Genomic DNA, 16574 nt, shown 5'->3' on the forward strand with positions numbered 1-16574 from the left:
ACCTCCTTGGAGTCTTCCAAAGACTAGCACATACATGTAGTAAACCGTATCAGTCACCTCTATTATATATTATTTAGTAGGAACAATTAACTGAAAATAATACCCAGTAAATTCTTTTGGTCTTAAATCAAAGTTTCAGACGTTAAACAGTTTTTTCTTACATTGCAACTTAAAAGAAGCTGCATTAAAATACAGCAGAGCATCAAAGTCACTTTATGTAACTCTCTTACAAAGCGGGGAAAAGTTACATCAACTACTTTCTTGCAAACAGAACAGGAGTTGGTTTGATTTAAAGTAAACCAAAATCCCAGGTGTTCACATAGGACGTGTCACTTCTAAGGGTGTATGCTCATGTAAATTCAAACAAAATAGAAACATACTTAAACGTGATAAGAGAAGTTTAATGTCCTTCCATATATTTCATTCTCAAATACCAAATATGTGAGCATTTAGGACCCCGGCAGGTACCAAACCCGCAAACAGACAAAGCATAAAAAGGCAGATGAAAAAGCCTGGGCAGCAGCACTAAGAAGGCCCTATCTATGCAGGTTCTAAATCTAACGTGCAAGTCAAGATAGACGCTAAGTTGTACAGCATTGTCACGGGGAGAGAGGGAAGGCGGAACAAAACCAGGAGCGCTGCGTTTATTGAGGGAGGGCCAGACACACATCACAGTTTCAAGCGGTGGCTGGAGTGTCCTCCCGTTATTTGCAGCAGTTACAGCCCGGCCAGCGTGCCGTGGCGCAGCCGGAGCACAGGAGCGGAACAGACATGCCGGGCACCGGCAGGGACAAGCGCCGCAGGAACCGGACCGAGTCAACCCTTTCCCTCCCTTCTCCCCCCTGCCCGGACCCCGCCGTCCCGGGGGCCCGCCCCGACCCCGCGCAGGGCGCCGCGCCGCCGACCCGACAGCACCCGCCGCGCTGCCTGTCCCGCCGGGGCGGAGCCGCCGCCGGGCGAGAGGCGCCCCTGACGTCTCCCCGCGCCACCACCGCGGGAGGTGACCGGATGCCGCCACAGCCGCCGCCGCCGCCACCGCCCCCTCAAGGGAAAGCGCAAGCGGCGCCGGTGCCGGCCCCGCCCAGCCCAGCCCGCCCGCAGGTAAATCCCGGCGCGGGGCCTACCCGCCCCCCTGCACCGGCTGCCTGCTGGGCGGGCCGGCAGGACACGGCCAGGGGTGGGGGTGGCCGCGGCCGCCCCTTGGCCCGGGCACCGCTCCCCGGGCGCGGACACCAGCGGCGGCGCCGCCACGCCGCGCACAGCACCTACCTACCTGACAAGCCGAGCCCCTCCGCCACCGCGGGCGTCACGGCCCCCACCAGCGCCACGTGACCGGCGTGGGCCAATCAGCGTCTGGCTCCTCTCTCCCTTCCAGCCAATCCGAACGTTCTCCGGATTAGTGACGTACTACATACGGCGACCAGTCACCGACGGATGATGCGCCACCGCTGCCGCCTCCCGGCTCGGAAAGACGGCGCGATTGGAAGGGAGCCGTGGCGCTCCCTGGCGTGCGGGGCCGCACCTCCCCGCTCCCCCTCCGGCGCGCGGGGCGTCCGTATCCCAGCAACGGTTTTGCTCACAATTTCTCGTTTTAAAAGACACGCCTAGACATACCTTAAGATTAGTGGAGAATGGGCACAGAAAGTTAGATTCAAGGCTTAATAACTGGTAAGGAATAATTGCAACAGTACAGTACAATGTATGCCGTGTTTAAAATATTTGTATAATTTCTCTGCTGTTTATTACTTGATCATGGAAATGTAGGTGCGAACGTAACAGAAATACATGAGGCTAAAAGAAGGCAAGTCCTGATAACTCCTGGACATCGCAGCTTATGAACAGGAGTCTGGTGTTTTGTTACCTGATCAACTCAGCAGCAGGAACAGGTAATGAAAAGAAAAAAAGGGAAAAAGAAAACATGACAAAACATAAAAAGAGCTGTTATAGTAACTTAACAGGATTAGGGAAACGTGAATATTGAAGTGTTATATGTTGTCTTCTGTAACAGATTATGTTTCAAGAAAATGAAGAATTAAATTTTATTAGGTAGTAATAACAAAGTCTGATACCATGCTGTATTTCATACATATGGAAGAACAGAAGAACATAACAGGTTAGATTAGAGTTACAGACAAATGTCCTTTCTCAAGGGGTTGCCAGTCACTGGTATTTAGGCAGGAGTCTAAAAAACAGGATGTGGGCATAGCAGTCATATTCCAATCCATGGCTTCTTAAGCTAGAATTTACTTTTAGACCAGTGTTTCAAAAGCACTAGTGAAACTTCGCAGTGTGTAGTTTTCTACCTCTATTTAAGCTATTTATAACTTTTTCTTCCAAAACACTTAGAGAAATAATTTCCTTTATTTGCCTTTTTATCAGTTCAGAAATAATTACTTTCTTTTGTACCTCATCCATATGCACCTTAAGGCAAGTTGAGACCTGTATACAGTTAGAAGCAAAAAGTCAAAAGCTATTTAATTGTAGTAAAAAGTGGTTTTTAAGATTTAATTTACATTTGGATAGTTTTCTCAGTCTTCCAGTTCTGCACACTCATTCCCATACATGATTTCTTTTGCCCCATTCCTACCTGGCCAGACCCAGGACCCACTGTCCAACTCTGGAAGTGGAAAGGCTAAGTCCTAAAAGTATTCAAAGGAGACAAAAAGGATCAGGAAAATGAACGTGCTTTTGCTTCAACACGTTCCCTCAATCCCTGGACATACTTTCTTCCAGCCCCTCCCCCCTTTGCTCCTACATGTTAAATCCTACACATTAAATCTATAGGTTCATTCTAAACCAAAGCTGATCAATATCAGAACTTTAAACCTGCAGGTTTGGGCAACAGGGGTATTGAAGCATTGTTTTCAGACCTTATTGCAAAATTGCCTCCAGAGAAACTCAGGAGGTACCTGGACACATGTTGAGTTCTGTGGTGCAACATCTCAACACCTACCAGGCAGAGCGTTTCACAGCTCAAGTAGCTGAAACAATATCAGCAGTCTAGTAAAAATACCAGAAAAATCCAGTTTAGTATCCTGGGTCTGTCTTCTCCTCTCACACGACTCATCTTCTGTAGAGCTTATGCTTTAATTTCTGCTGGCTTCCCAAATACCAGAGAATTTTCAGTCTTTCTGTCATAATCTATTCACCCATCACTATGACCCTAGAAATGCCGGAAGATTTGCTCCTTGGATAGTAAAACTCCCGTCCTATGCAGTTAAGCTCTAGGTTTCAAGAATCCTTTTCTTTTTGTTCTTCTGTTTGCAGCAACTCTTCTGGTACATTGGGAGTCTAAAATTCATAATTTTGAATGCTTCTTTTCTACCTTTATCTAATTTCTTTGTTTATGGCTCATTGCCTAAAAATTCTGGATGTGACATGGAAGTTATCTGCTTTATACTGCTGATACTCACATTGAAAAACCTTATTAAGGGACAGATACTGTAGCATTATATTACTTCAAGAATGATATCAACTTTAAATTAAATTACATGCCTGAAGGGGAAATATAAATGCAGGAAAGAGAGAGGGAGAGTTCCTCATTATCACTCCTTCAAAATGCTGAAGTAAAATGGGAGTCATTGCAAAATCCAATACAAAAAAAATCTCCTGGATATACTAAATCTATTATATGCAAGTCAGTAATACAGAGAAGTTATTATAGAGGTATACTCAGAATAAAAGATTACAAAGAGATGTCATTGAGGGATAAAAATAATAAATTGAGAAAAAAATCCCCAGTAATTTCAGGCTTTTGACCAACAATATGGTTCCTTGATCCCCAATAAGGGCATATTAATTCCTTCCTGTTGAGTTAGATTTGCTACAGTTCCTTCATGAGTTAGGCACAAATGAGTATCTTTTTCTAAACTATTGTAAAAAAAATGCAGTTTACCATTTTACTGATTCTTTCACTATTTACTATCACTATTATTATAAAGAAATACAGTAAAAAGTTTAAATAACTACATGAAATGTGTATTAAAACACTGGAGCTTTTGTGTCAGAAACAGAATACTGTTACTACCACTGTTATGAAAATTACTCTCATTCTGCTATCACATATTTAGATAACATCACAAAACTTAGACATGCTAAACCAATGAAACAAGAAAGAGCATGTGAGTACAGAGCTGAGCAAACAGCTGAGCTTTCTTTTCACCTCTGCCATAGACAGTCTACTCATGCAAAGCTCTCTCTGCCTCAGTATTTCGATCTGTAAATGGCAATATCAATACTTTCCTTGAGGGATGATAGAAGATGTAGATTGTTAATATTTATAAAGCATGTTCAAATTGTTGTAGGGAAAAGGTAAATAAATGCAAATAATAGTATGCAGAATAAGGATATTTTAGTTCTTCTACCATTTGTTATAAAGGTCTAATTTTCATATTCTTTTTACAGATTTTCATTATTACTTGCTATTTTTCTCTTCTCTACCCTTCTTTTTCTCTCACCCCCATTTTGTACTTCATATTTTGAATTTCAATGTCTGTTGCTATGACAACACCACGATCTGACTAGTGCTGCCTTCAGACCCTTTGCAAATCTACGCTGTGCTATTTAAAACTACACATTTTGTTTTAAAGATGCCTGGAGATTTCCTTATAAAAAACTGACAGGGTTTTCCCAATCATAAGCTATGGTGCAGATTTGCATTCCTAAATCCTAGTACCTGCCATTACTTTTTTATCCCTGTACACATTACTTTGAATAATTGCCTCTCTAGGGCATAGTGGCTAAATAGAAGATGGTGAGATTAATAGAAGGAAGAATATTTGTCAGTCTTTCCATATATGTAAATATATATGTATACACACACACAAACACACAAATACATATACAAATAGGCAGGCACATGTACATGTGCACAAACAATTTGTTTTTCAGCTTTGTGTGAGCTGAAATCTGCCACAGGACTTCTCAGGGAAGTAAAAGAAGCCAGCAAGTTCTGTTTAATTTTAAAATAATGAATTAAAACTCAGCAGATACAAGGAAAAATTATCAATGATGTGAGGGAATTCAAGTTGTGGTTTCATTCTTAGAAGGAGCTACTTATCCTTGCTGATGCCTGAATGCAAAAAAACCAACCCATGTAACGGAGAAGACACTCATAATCCGAAGCTAAGGACAAGCATTCAAATCTCTGATTTCCTAAGGCTATTTAAATTCCTGACAAATTTACTGCTGTTATCAATAATTAGAGTCATAGGCTGCAACTTAATAGGTGGTCGCAGATGTGCTGCTCAAGTATTGGAACAGACACACTGCAATTTAAATGTGGGATCTAAATGATGCACTGCATCAACTAGTGATAAGGAACGGGACAGAAGTCTCATAGATAAGTTCCTGAGCACTTAGACCAATTTGAAAAGTAATTACAGAGTCCGTGCAAAATCATTACAAACACTGGGCCGCCATTCCTAATATGACGAGCCCTGGTTTTATCCTGTACATCAGATGGCTTTCCAGGCGGACACACTTTTCATTTTCCTACCTCTAGCTCTATGGATGATGCATTGCTAATCAATAATATTATGCTCCTGACTAGTAAAAAAAAAAAAAAAAAAAGTGCAATCCACTGTTAAAATTTGTTTCAAATTCCTCTTCAGTTGCTGACTGAAGAGCTAGTTATTATTCTTAAGCTTGAGGAATAATAATGTCTCAGCTAAATGTGTCTCCTTGAAACTGAAGAGATTTATATCTTGCTGCTTCCTTACCTGGATTGGGGAAAGGTGTGAATGTTTATGATTCACACAGTACAGAACCCACCTTAAAAGAGTTCAGCAGTGTTAAGGCAAATTAATTTTCCAACTGCAAGAAAGCATGACAGCCATACATTGGTGTACCTAAGTAAAATTACACTGAACTTCCTGTTGGTATTTTCTCTTGGACTGTAGATTCATGACGTGAAATCTTTGGATACAATACCTTAAGTCCATATTGCTCCCTCTGCCACCTTTCTACTACCACGTATTCCCCTCCTCTGTCTTCAGCATGCCATTCCCTCACTTCGGCCCCCAGAAATGTTTATGCAACTGTTCTGCAAAGTAGATAAGGAAGATGACCCAGCTTAAAAAGTAGTCTTGCTATTATTTTTAAATATACATAATTTCTTTATGTATGTTCTTAGGCTTTTTTAAACCAGATGTGTTCCCAATCTGGTTAACGCCACAGCCAGACAACTAGGTAGGCCAGCAGAACTTAGCCACACAAGGCTGGGTACGAGCAGTCAGGTAAACAGGGTGAGTGTGGAAATACCTCAGTCTACTATTCCCACTAAAGAGTACAATTCCTGAAGTGGCAGGCTGAGATTACCTTTTTGGTGGTGTTATACTGGTCCTCGAAGCCTGGGTTAGGAAATCCACCTCTTTTTCAGTGTATTTGGTCACTGCCTTATCTACTGTGAGGAGGAGACATAATGCACATGTAAGCTACTTTATATGCTTAAATAAATCATGGCCTTCACTGTGCATGCATTTGTATGAAACAGTTGTCAGTATGTTAAAGAAAAAAACAAACACCTTGAGGACAAATTCCAGCTTAAGGTATTCTTGCCTCTCTCCCACAATGCACATTCCTTCTCCTGTGCTGCAGTATGCTACTGCTCTAGGTTGTGCTGACACAATGTTGGTAGGATTACATGGTGAACAAAACTGATAAGCTTAAATAAAATCCTGCAAACAAACAAAAAAATATTTCAGGCAGGATTTGTTAATCCATGATCTAGAAGTTGAGCCTTTGCCTTCAGACATCAGCATGTTTTGCAGAATAGGTTGATGGTTTAATCCATCTGAACAGGTTATGATTATACCTACTATGGTGAAGGACAGTAGTCTTTCTAAAATGTAAGGAGCAGCAGAATATAAAGGTCAACATCTTCATTAACTTGAAAATCCCCAAGAAGGCAGACAGGGAACAGAAGGGAGAGTTTATAAGATTACACATTTCTTAGATGTTCTTCCTTTAAGGAAAAGCTTTCAGGATGAAGAATTTGCACAAATTGGTATCCACAGCACCATGGTTGGTTAAGTGACTTGACATCTTCATAGGTGAATGATGAAGAGAGGTGTTTCTTAGAGTTAGTGTACCAGTAGATGTAACTCTTCCTCTAAATCTCTCCCTAGACCTAACAAACAAGTTGCACACACCTGGTTTGTGGAATTAAATTACTCTTTACTTACTTTTATTTTAATCTTTGTCTGGTGCCAAGGGTAATTTCACCATTAAAACCTATATAAATCTTTTCCTCACTTTCTCATTTCCATATGTTGGAGGTTTTTTTCTGAGCAAGCTATAAATTGCCCCATATTTTAAAATTTTCGGTTTGCTACCAATATAGAGCTCAAGGAAAGAGCCAAAGTATTATAGTTGCCCTAATGTCAGAAACATCTTATTAAAATCCCATTTCTTTTCATACCAGAGCTGTCCTGTCTGGCAATATTTTTCAGTACCTATTAGTAAGAGTACTTGGAGGGACACCATGTCATTGCAAACTACAGAGCAGGAGAATTTAGGAAGAGACAACACTGGAGTTCCCAAGGCAAAAAATGTCAATTTCATCATTATTTACGTTGAAGCTTTTATGGAGAGATACAGGAACTTTCTTTAGAAGGTCTCTAAAATGGAATTTCTTCCTATCAGAAAGTGCTTTCGGTTTCTGGAGCTTAGTCCCCTGTGATACTTTACACATCATTACTTTTCTTGAAACAGAGTGTATTTCACAACTAAAATTGTCTTTTAAGTATTACACAGCACAGCAATTATAACTGGGTACAAAGAGCTACCTGCCACACAGTTTCTGTCTCTCAGAGTCCATCCCAAACTTCTTCCAACTATATAAGACCTCAGGCATCCTTGCCTGGAAAGACCAGCTAGTCAGGTCTGTGAATAAGTATACATATATTAACAAGTAGATTCTCTCAGAAACTAAATTGGGAGGGGGGGGTGGAGAAAGAGAAAGGAGATCAATAGCTTTCTCAGATTTTAATACAAACTCTTCTATTACTACATGCTACTGGTAAAATTATAGCAAGTTGATTAGCTGTTAGCCCTGGAAATGAAGCTGGTGCTTCCTGGCATATCTAACATGTCGTGCCACTGGACATTTAATGAGTATTTAGCAGATTGTACCACATTTATACAGTTTAGATAGACCCTGGCAGTCTTACACAATCTTTGAAGGATGAGTAAGTACATGCACAGTTTTTCATGAGACCTTTGGTCAGTGAATCACACTAAAACCAGCAGTAGAATTTCCAAAAATGAGTTTTATGCAACAGCGATCATTATTCCACATAGCGGGAAGCTTTTCCTGTAAGGTACTGATACCCTGCATATTGAAGCCAATGTATATTGACATCAGTGGAGTGGGAGCACATCCAACAGCCAACACTATGAATTCCACAGCTTGCAGCAGTATACACCAAATGAAAAACAGGCAGATATCCATCTTCCAGCTTTGAACACCTGCAGGTGAATCTGTAACAAATTGATTAGTAGTTTTTCCTTTTTTTACCCTTGTCTAATCAGCTACACTAAATCAATTGTGCCCTCTAGGATCCAAAGCAGGATAAGACAAGCTTCTGACTTAATTCAATTTGATTATTTAAATATGAAAGTCAGCAGAAGATATTTTAAAGGAAAAATATATGAAAACAGTTTGCTTTGTTTCATAAATGTTAACCTCATGTCCATTTTATTCATATTGTATGTAATTATAAATACTATTTCTTGTAAAACATGAGATTTTTCCCTGTTCTAATAGAATCATAGAATCATAGAATCATAGAATGGTTAGGGTTGGAAGACACCTCAAAAATCATCTAGTTCCAACCCCCCTGCTGTGCGCAGGGACACTCTCAACTAGACCATGTTGCCCAAAGCCTCACCCAACCTGGTCTTAAACACTTCCAGGGATGGGGCATCCACAACCTCTCTGGGCAACCTGTTCCAGTGCCTCACCACCCTCAGAGCAAAGAATTTCTTTCTAACATCTCATCTAAATCTCCCCTCCTTCAGCTTGAACCCATGACCCCTTGTCCTGTCACTACACTCCCTGATAAACAGTCCCTTGCACTTGGCCTTGTTGAACTTCATGCGGTTCCCACTGGCCCACCTCTCCAGCCTGTCAAGGTCCCTCTGGATGGCATCCCTTCCCTCCAGCTTGTCGACTACACCACACGGTTTGGTGTCATCAGCAAACTTGCCGAGGGTGCACTTGATCCCACTGTCCATGTCACCGATGAAGATGTTGAACAGTGCCAGTCCCAGTACTGACCCCTGGGGGACACCACTCATCACCGTTTTCCACTTGGACATTGAGCCGTTGATCACAACTTTGAGTGCGACCATCCAGCCAATAATAGACACTGTATGATTATGTTGATACTATTTTTGTAGAAACTGCACTAAAATTGTTGATGTAAGTGCAGAGAATAAAGTGTCTGTAGCTTATCAGCATTCCTCACTTACTGTTAAATATCAAATTACAGAAATTGCTTGGCGAGTTTATATTAAATATCTGGAACAGTGTTTGTGCTTAGCTAAAAAATAATTTTTAACTGTTGGAAATACTGCTTTGATCTGATTTATTATGATCCCTTTAGATAATCAGGCTAGCACATTTAAAGACACATTCTGTTTGCTTCATCTGAGTCTCTTTTTATATAATTTATAAATGCAACAACATGCCTAACCTTGAAAACAATGAATGTAGCAAGACTGGTCCTGCCGCAGTATGGTGAGTTTACTTATTGCGGAAGACTAAATGGATGTTCAAATAAAAGTATATAATCCAAAATTTCCATTGGCACCTTTTCGATAGATCACCCAAATAAACATTCTAAATATCAATGTCTCACATTATTGTTCTCTCTGAGTTCAAGCAAGACATGGCAGGATTATTATCTTGAACGCCCTCTATAATAATTGGGAGAACTGTGAACCCCGCAAGTATTTATCACCATATGACAAGGTTAGATGCCTTGTTCCCAGGCACCTACATTTAAGCATTTGAGTTGTGAGTTGTGCTGGGTTGACCCTGGCTGAGGGCCAGGTGCCCACCAGAGCCGCTCTATCACTCCCTTCCTTCTCTAGATGGGAGAAAAAGTACAACGAAAAGCTTGTGGGTCGAGATAAGGACAGAGAGAGATCACGCACTAATTATCATAACGAGCAAAACAGACTGAACTTAGAGAGGAAAATTCATCTAATTTATTACTAAACAAAACAGCATAGAGCAATGAGAAAATAACATCAAGTCTTAAAACAGCTCCCCCCACCCCTCCCATCTTTCCGGGCTCAACTTCACACCCAGCTTCAACCTCCACCCCCCTCAGCGGCACAGGGGGACGGGGAATGGGGGTTACAGTCAGTTCATCACACGTTGTTTCTGCTGCTTCTTCATCCTCAGGGGAGGACTCCTCTCATCGTTCCCCTGCTCCAGCATGGAGTCCCTCTCGCTGGAGAAAGTCCTTCACGAACTTCTCCAACGTGAGTCTCTCCCACGGGCTACGGTCCTTCACGAACTGCTCCAGCATGAGTCTCTTCCATGGGGTGCAGACCTTCAGGAGCAAATTGCTCCAGTGTGGGTCCCCCACGGGGTCACAAGTCCTGCCAGCAAACCTGCTCTGGCGTGGGCTCCTCTCTCCACAGGTCCACTGGTCCTGCCAGGAGCCTGCTCCAGCGTGGGCTTCCCATGGGCCACGGCCTCCTTCAGGTGCCTCCACCTCCTCTGGCATGGGGTCCTCCACAGGCTGCAGGTGGAATCTCTACACCCCCTCATCCTTCCTCCATGGGCTGCAGGGGGACAGCCTGCTTCAACATGGTCTTCACCACGGGCTGCAGGGGGATCTCTGCTCCGGCGCCTGGAGCACCTCCTGCCCCTCCTTCTGCACTGACCTTGGTGTCTGCAGATGTTCTTACATCTTCTCACTCCTCTCTCCAGCTGCAAAAGCTCTCTCAACTGGTTTTTTTTTTCCTTCTATGTTATCACAGAGGCGCTGATTGGCTTGGCCTTGGCCAGCGGCGGGTCCGTCTTGGAGCTGGCTGGCATTGGCTCTGTCAGACACAGGGGAAGCTTCTCACAGAAGCCACCTCTGTAGCCCCTCCCCGCTCCCAAAAGCTTGCCACGCAAACCCAACACGAGTGCAGAGCACTAGCCACCTCAAAATGTAATCCAGACTAGCCAGAGGCCAGAGAACAGCGAGGGCCAGCTGCTTCCTAAGGGCCAGTATCTCCCCGTGCCCAAGGAATCCAGGGGAACCCGGGGCCGGCAGGGCAGGGACCTCACCAGCCATCTTGCCACCCCTGGAAGGGAGCGGGGCAGGTACTGGGTTTGAGGGGGAGTGCTGAAGGAAGGGCAGCCCCAAGACCAGGGTATCTCACAAATCTATGAGGATGGCGCAGGTCCAAGATCAAACCAGGAAATTAGCCCACAGGTGAGCATTGGTAGGGTCTATGGGCAGATGTGGCTGGAGACCAGCACTCCTAGGTATGAGCCAAAGGCCCAGGGCTGAGCTTAAATGAAGTACCTGTGCCCATAGGGGTGGGTGGCAATCCATCACATGGGTGAGGGTCCCATATGAGGCTGATCAGACCCACTAAGGTCAATTAGTGCCACACCAGGAAATTACCAGGAAGGGATATTTGAGGTAGATGGAGACCCTCTTGGTGGCCTTCTGCTTGACTTGCTCCAGTTTGTCAATATTTCTTGTACTGGGTGTCCAAAACCGGACACGGTGGTACTCTAGATGTTCCCTAACAAGTGCTGCATAAGGCAGGATAATCACTTCCCTTAATCTGTGCTTGTGTTAGTATAGACCCAGACGCTGTTGGCCTCCTTTGCTGCCAGGGCACACAGTTGACTCATGCTCAGCTTGCTGTACACCAGGACCTCCAGCTCTTTTCCAGCAGAGCTGCTCCCCAGTTTGTTAGTTGCTGCATCCGTAACATCCTAACCTGGATACAATAATATTGCAGGAGAGGGTGTTACAAGCCTTGACAGACTTGCAATATAGTCAGTGAATGAAGCTGCAGACTGCAAAGGAAAAAAGCAGTTAAAGAATTTAAAGGTTAATTCAAATGAATGTTGGTCACAGAAGTTGAATTCTTTCCCTGCCTCATGCAGACCTTATGTTACGTTTGCCTGTCAGTAGCAGTTCTGAGAATAACAAACTTGGTATTTCATAGAATCAGAGAATAGTTTGGTCATAGGTCAACTTGTCTAACCCTCTTGCAATGAGCAGGGACATCTTCAACTAGGTGAGGTTGCTCAGTGCACCATCCAACCTGACCTTGAATGTTTCCATGAATGGGACATGTACCACCTCTCTGTGGCACATGTGGAAACCTGCTCCAGTGTTTCACCACCCTCATTGTAAAAAATGTCTTCCTTATATCTAGTCAGAGTCTACCCTCTTTAAAACTGGTACCCGTTGTCGTATCGCTACAGGCCCTACTAAAAAGTCTGTTCCCATCTTTCTTATGAGCCCCCTTTAGGTATCTGAAGGCTGCAATAAGGTCTCCCTAGACCCTTCTCTACTCCAGGCTGAACAACCCTAACTCTGATTACTTTTGTGAGCCTCCTCTGGACCCACTCCAACAGGTCTATGTCTTTCTTGTACTGAGGACTCCAGAGCTTGGGGCAGTACTCCAGGTGGGGTCTCACCAGCATGGAGTAGAGGGGCAGAATAATAGAATCATAGAATCATTTAGTTTGGAAAAGACCTTTAAGATCTTCAAGTCCAACTGTTAACCTAGCACTGCCAAGTCCACCACTAAGCCATGTCCCTAAGTCTCACATCTACACATCCTTTAAATACCTCCAGAGATGGTGACATAACTGCTTACCTGGGCAGCCTCTTCCAGTGCTTGATTTCAGTGAAGAAATTTTTCCTAATATCCAGCCTACACCTCCCCTGGCATAACTCAAGGCCATTTCCTCTCGTCCTAGCACTTGTAACTTGAGAGAATGACCAACACCCATCTGGCTACAGCCTCCTTTCAGGTAGTTGTAGAGGGTGATAAGGTCTCCCCTCAGCCTCCTTTTCCCTAGACTAAACAACCCCAGTTCCCTCAGCTGCTCCTCATAAGCCTTGTGCTCTAGACCCTTCCCCAGCTTCATTGCCCTTCTCTGGACATGCTCCAGCACCTCAATGTCTTTCTTGTAGTGAGTGGTCCAGAACTGAACACAGGTCTTGAGGTGCGGCCTCACCAGTGAGTACAGGGGGACAATCACTTCCCTAGTTCTGCTGACCACACTATTTCTGATAGAAGCCAGGGTGTTATTGGCCTTCTTGGCCACCTGGGCACACAGCCAGCTGAATCACCTCCCTTGACCTGCTGGCCACACTTGTTTTGAGGCAGCCCAGGATGCAGTCAGCTTTCTGGGCTGCGATCACACGTTGCTGGGTCATGTCCAGCTTTCCACCCACGAGCACCCCCAAGTCCTTCTCCACAGGCTGCTCTCAATCCCTTAAACTCCCAGCCTGTATTGATACCAGGGATTGCCCTGACCCAGGTGCAGGACCCCACACTTGACCTTGTTGAACTCCCTGATGTTCACATGGTCCCACTTCTCAAGCTCATCCAGGTCCCTCCAGATGGCAGCACGTCAACTGCACCACTCAGCTTGGTGGTGTCTGCAAACTTGATGAGGCTGCACTCAATCCCGATGTCTATGTCATTGATGATGATATTAAACAGTACTGGCCCCTGTACTGGTTCCTCATCTTAGAGTACTTGATCTGGCAACTTTAATGAGTTTATTTTAAGATAGGTCTTTATATGCAATTAAACAAAATTTGTCAAGGTTTTTTAAGTTCTTCTCTTCCCTGCAATTCTGTTTTTCATTCAGTACAGAAATCATTTTGTAACTTTAAATACAAGCAGTAATAGCTGTGTCTTTTCTGTTTTTTTTCCCATTCTTCAGCTTTTCAAAACAATAGCAGTATCTAAAAATGTTTCTCAGATTCATCTTGAAAAGCCATGTGAATATTTAATAGTCCAGCTTCAAATCTGTGTATGGCAGCTGTCACAAGATAGCACTATAGAGAATCTGGTATAACTTTGGTGTAAGCTATGGAGTTGTGTCCCTCCCTAAATCTAAATTCACTTGATATAGCTTAGAGATGTAGCTATCATTAAATCCAGGAATAAATCCTTTGTTGCTTTCATCTTGAATCTCATCCCTTATTTGGCACAAATTGGCTTCACTGGTCTCACCAGTGAGCAGGCTGAAAAGTTCACTCTCTGTTGTCAAAGTCTAAGATTTCTCCAGAAAACCCACAAAGGTGTGTGGTATATTCATCTGTTTTTTGTTTTATCTTTCTTATTCTATCCCTGGAAGAAACTGGTAGACAGATACAACTGAAAATTATTATCCAGTGAACTGGATTAAAAATAATCAGACTAAGGGGTTTTTGTAACTTAACAAATCGAGAGTTCGTATAGCTTTAATGGGCAAAAAGATCATGAAACTGTAAAATGGTCATCAACTTAGGCGACTATCAAAGTCCAGCTGTTCACCTACTAAATTGCTTCTTTTCATTTAATTGTTCGCCATTTTTTAATTTTCACATAAAATCACCCACATTTTTATTGAGAAAAGGGAAGACAAAATTTAGCTTAGAAGAAATTTAGCTTAGAATTCACCTCTTATTTTAGTAGGATAAGCACCTGACATTCAGCTATGTATTAAATTTTTAAACTTTGTTCTCAAGCTCCTAGGTGATAGCAATGAATTCAGGCATAAATCTCTGATTAAGACTGCATAAATCATGCAATACTTTCTAGAATACTTTTAAGATTGGAATGCCTACTAATAAAATCTCCAAAATTTATGTAGCACTGATCATCCCCCAGAAACAAAAAAATGCTATAAAAACTGTGCACTCAGTCTTCTATCCCTGACTCACAGTAATAGCAATGCAGTCCAAATCTGTGGGTGAAGTAATTTGTGATAAGCCACAAAGATTAGTTTCACAGCTATTAAATCCTAAGTCTACTAAAGTCATTGGATATGCCTATCCTAGTATATTCCCTGGCATATTTTTGTCCTGTGCCTAATATTGACCAAAATTATCCTTGGATGTGATTTGGGAGTCAGAATTTATGGGAGCCTTCCCCCCTCTGACAGGTAGTTTGCTTGCAAGGCCCGCTTTTGTAGACCCGCATAGAGACTTTACTAGAATAGCTGCAGTCATTATGTGCAAGTTGGCCTCAATTTTCAGGAACACTTCCCTGGCACATTTAATTTACTGGTGTGGATGAAGCCTCTGAGTATACTTGGCATCAGCTGCAGTAGCCTCTGATGGTGTTTCAGGGTGCATTCACATCTGTAGGGCAGGAGAAAGGGAAGAGAGTTTCTCATTCATGTATTTCTTCTAAAAGGGCCACTGATTTGTGCATGCTGAAGTCACCTAAAACTTACCTCTTGTCAAAATGATCTCTGCAGAGTAGTGTAAAAGCACTTCCCAGGTACTAATTTCCTAAATATATCCCAGGTTGTGAGTCTTTTAAGACTTACCTACATTGCCCTCTGTCATTATTTGCTGACACTGCAGCCACTGAAGAACATCAGCATGTCCGCATCACTCAGCAGAAATCATCTTGTTCGATGTTGACTGAATACTCATATATTAAATATTACATAAAACATTCGTCATGCCCAAATTGTATGAAGCTCAGGATCTCTGATGTGTAACAGGCTTTCCACTGAAGGCAGGCAATACTAATAGTGACGATGCAGTTGATCATAAGCTGTTTTGCTTGGACAAAGCTGAGCCAGCAGGGCTTACTCTCTATCCCTCATTTGTTAATGAGGCTTCTGGGTCACAATCCCAACAGACTGTTCCAGCAGCCGGTGGCTGAAGTACATAAATACTCTTTTCCACATGTGTCATAGCACTGGAAGTATCTGGTCAGGGGAAATTTAAGGTTTCTTTATGTTACCGGATTAGCCAAGGCCATCTTAATAGAGTAAGATCCCATTTCAGAAGTTTTTCTTGTGTTACACCTGAGGGAATGAAGTCTATAGTTATGAATTATTTAGTCCATTCTTGCATATGGATTTAGATAGCTGGTCTTGTTGATCTCAGTGAAGGGATGCATCCTACTGGAATAAATATATAATTGTGTGCCGTTCCACAGAACCATCATATGAATGAGATGCTGTATCTTATGACAGCTTTTTTTAGCCTTAAAAATATCAGGAAGAAATTTTGCTGTGAAACATACCATGTATGATTTACTTCACCAATGTACAATGCTTAGTCTTGTAACATGCGGTACAAGAACCTCCCATACAGGACTTCTGAAGAAGCAATTTTATATCTATCTTAAAATGGTGTATTTTAAATGAAAAAGTGAGTATAATAGCTCTAAATTTCACACAATCAAACTACAACTTACAAGGTACTTGAAGGAAATAGCAAGACATGAGCCCTTTCGAAAATATGTATGCTACTGGATTTTTTGAAGCTATGTAATATATTTGAGATCAACGTCCAGGTGATGCTAGAAATTCTGCCTTTACTTATTTGTTTCTGTGGCTTTTAGTAAATGTATTGCTT

General features: G+C 42.6%; 1 protein-coding gene across 3 annotated transcripts in view; it reads right to left on the bottom strand.

The window, feature by feature from the left end:
* FER (FER tyrosine kinase) overlaps positions 1-1395 on the bottom strand; it is a 174366-nt gene extending 172971 nt beyond the window's left edge. For all 3 annotated transcript variants that reach the window (XR_012832932.1, XM_075739369.1, XM_075739371.1), the window contains exon 1: positions 1274-1395. The gene's annotated coding sequence lies outside the window, so the exon portion shown is untranslated. The remainder of the gene's footprint in view (positions 1-1273) is intronic.
* Positions 1396-16574: the final 15179 nt, after the last annotated feature.

Source organism: Balearica regulorum, chromosome Z (genome assembly GCF_011004875.1).
Source record: "Balearica regulorum gibbericeps isolate bBalReg1 chromosome Z, bBalReg1.pri, whole genome shotgun sequence".
Lineage (NCBI taxonomy): Eukaryota > Metazoa > Chordata > Aves > Gruiformes > Gruidae > Balearica > Balearica regulorum.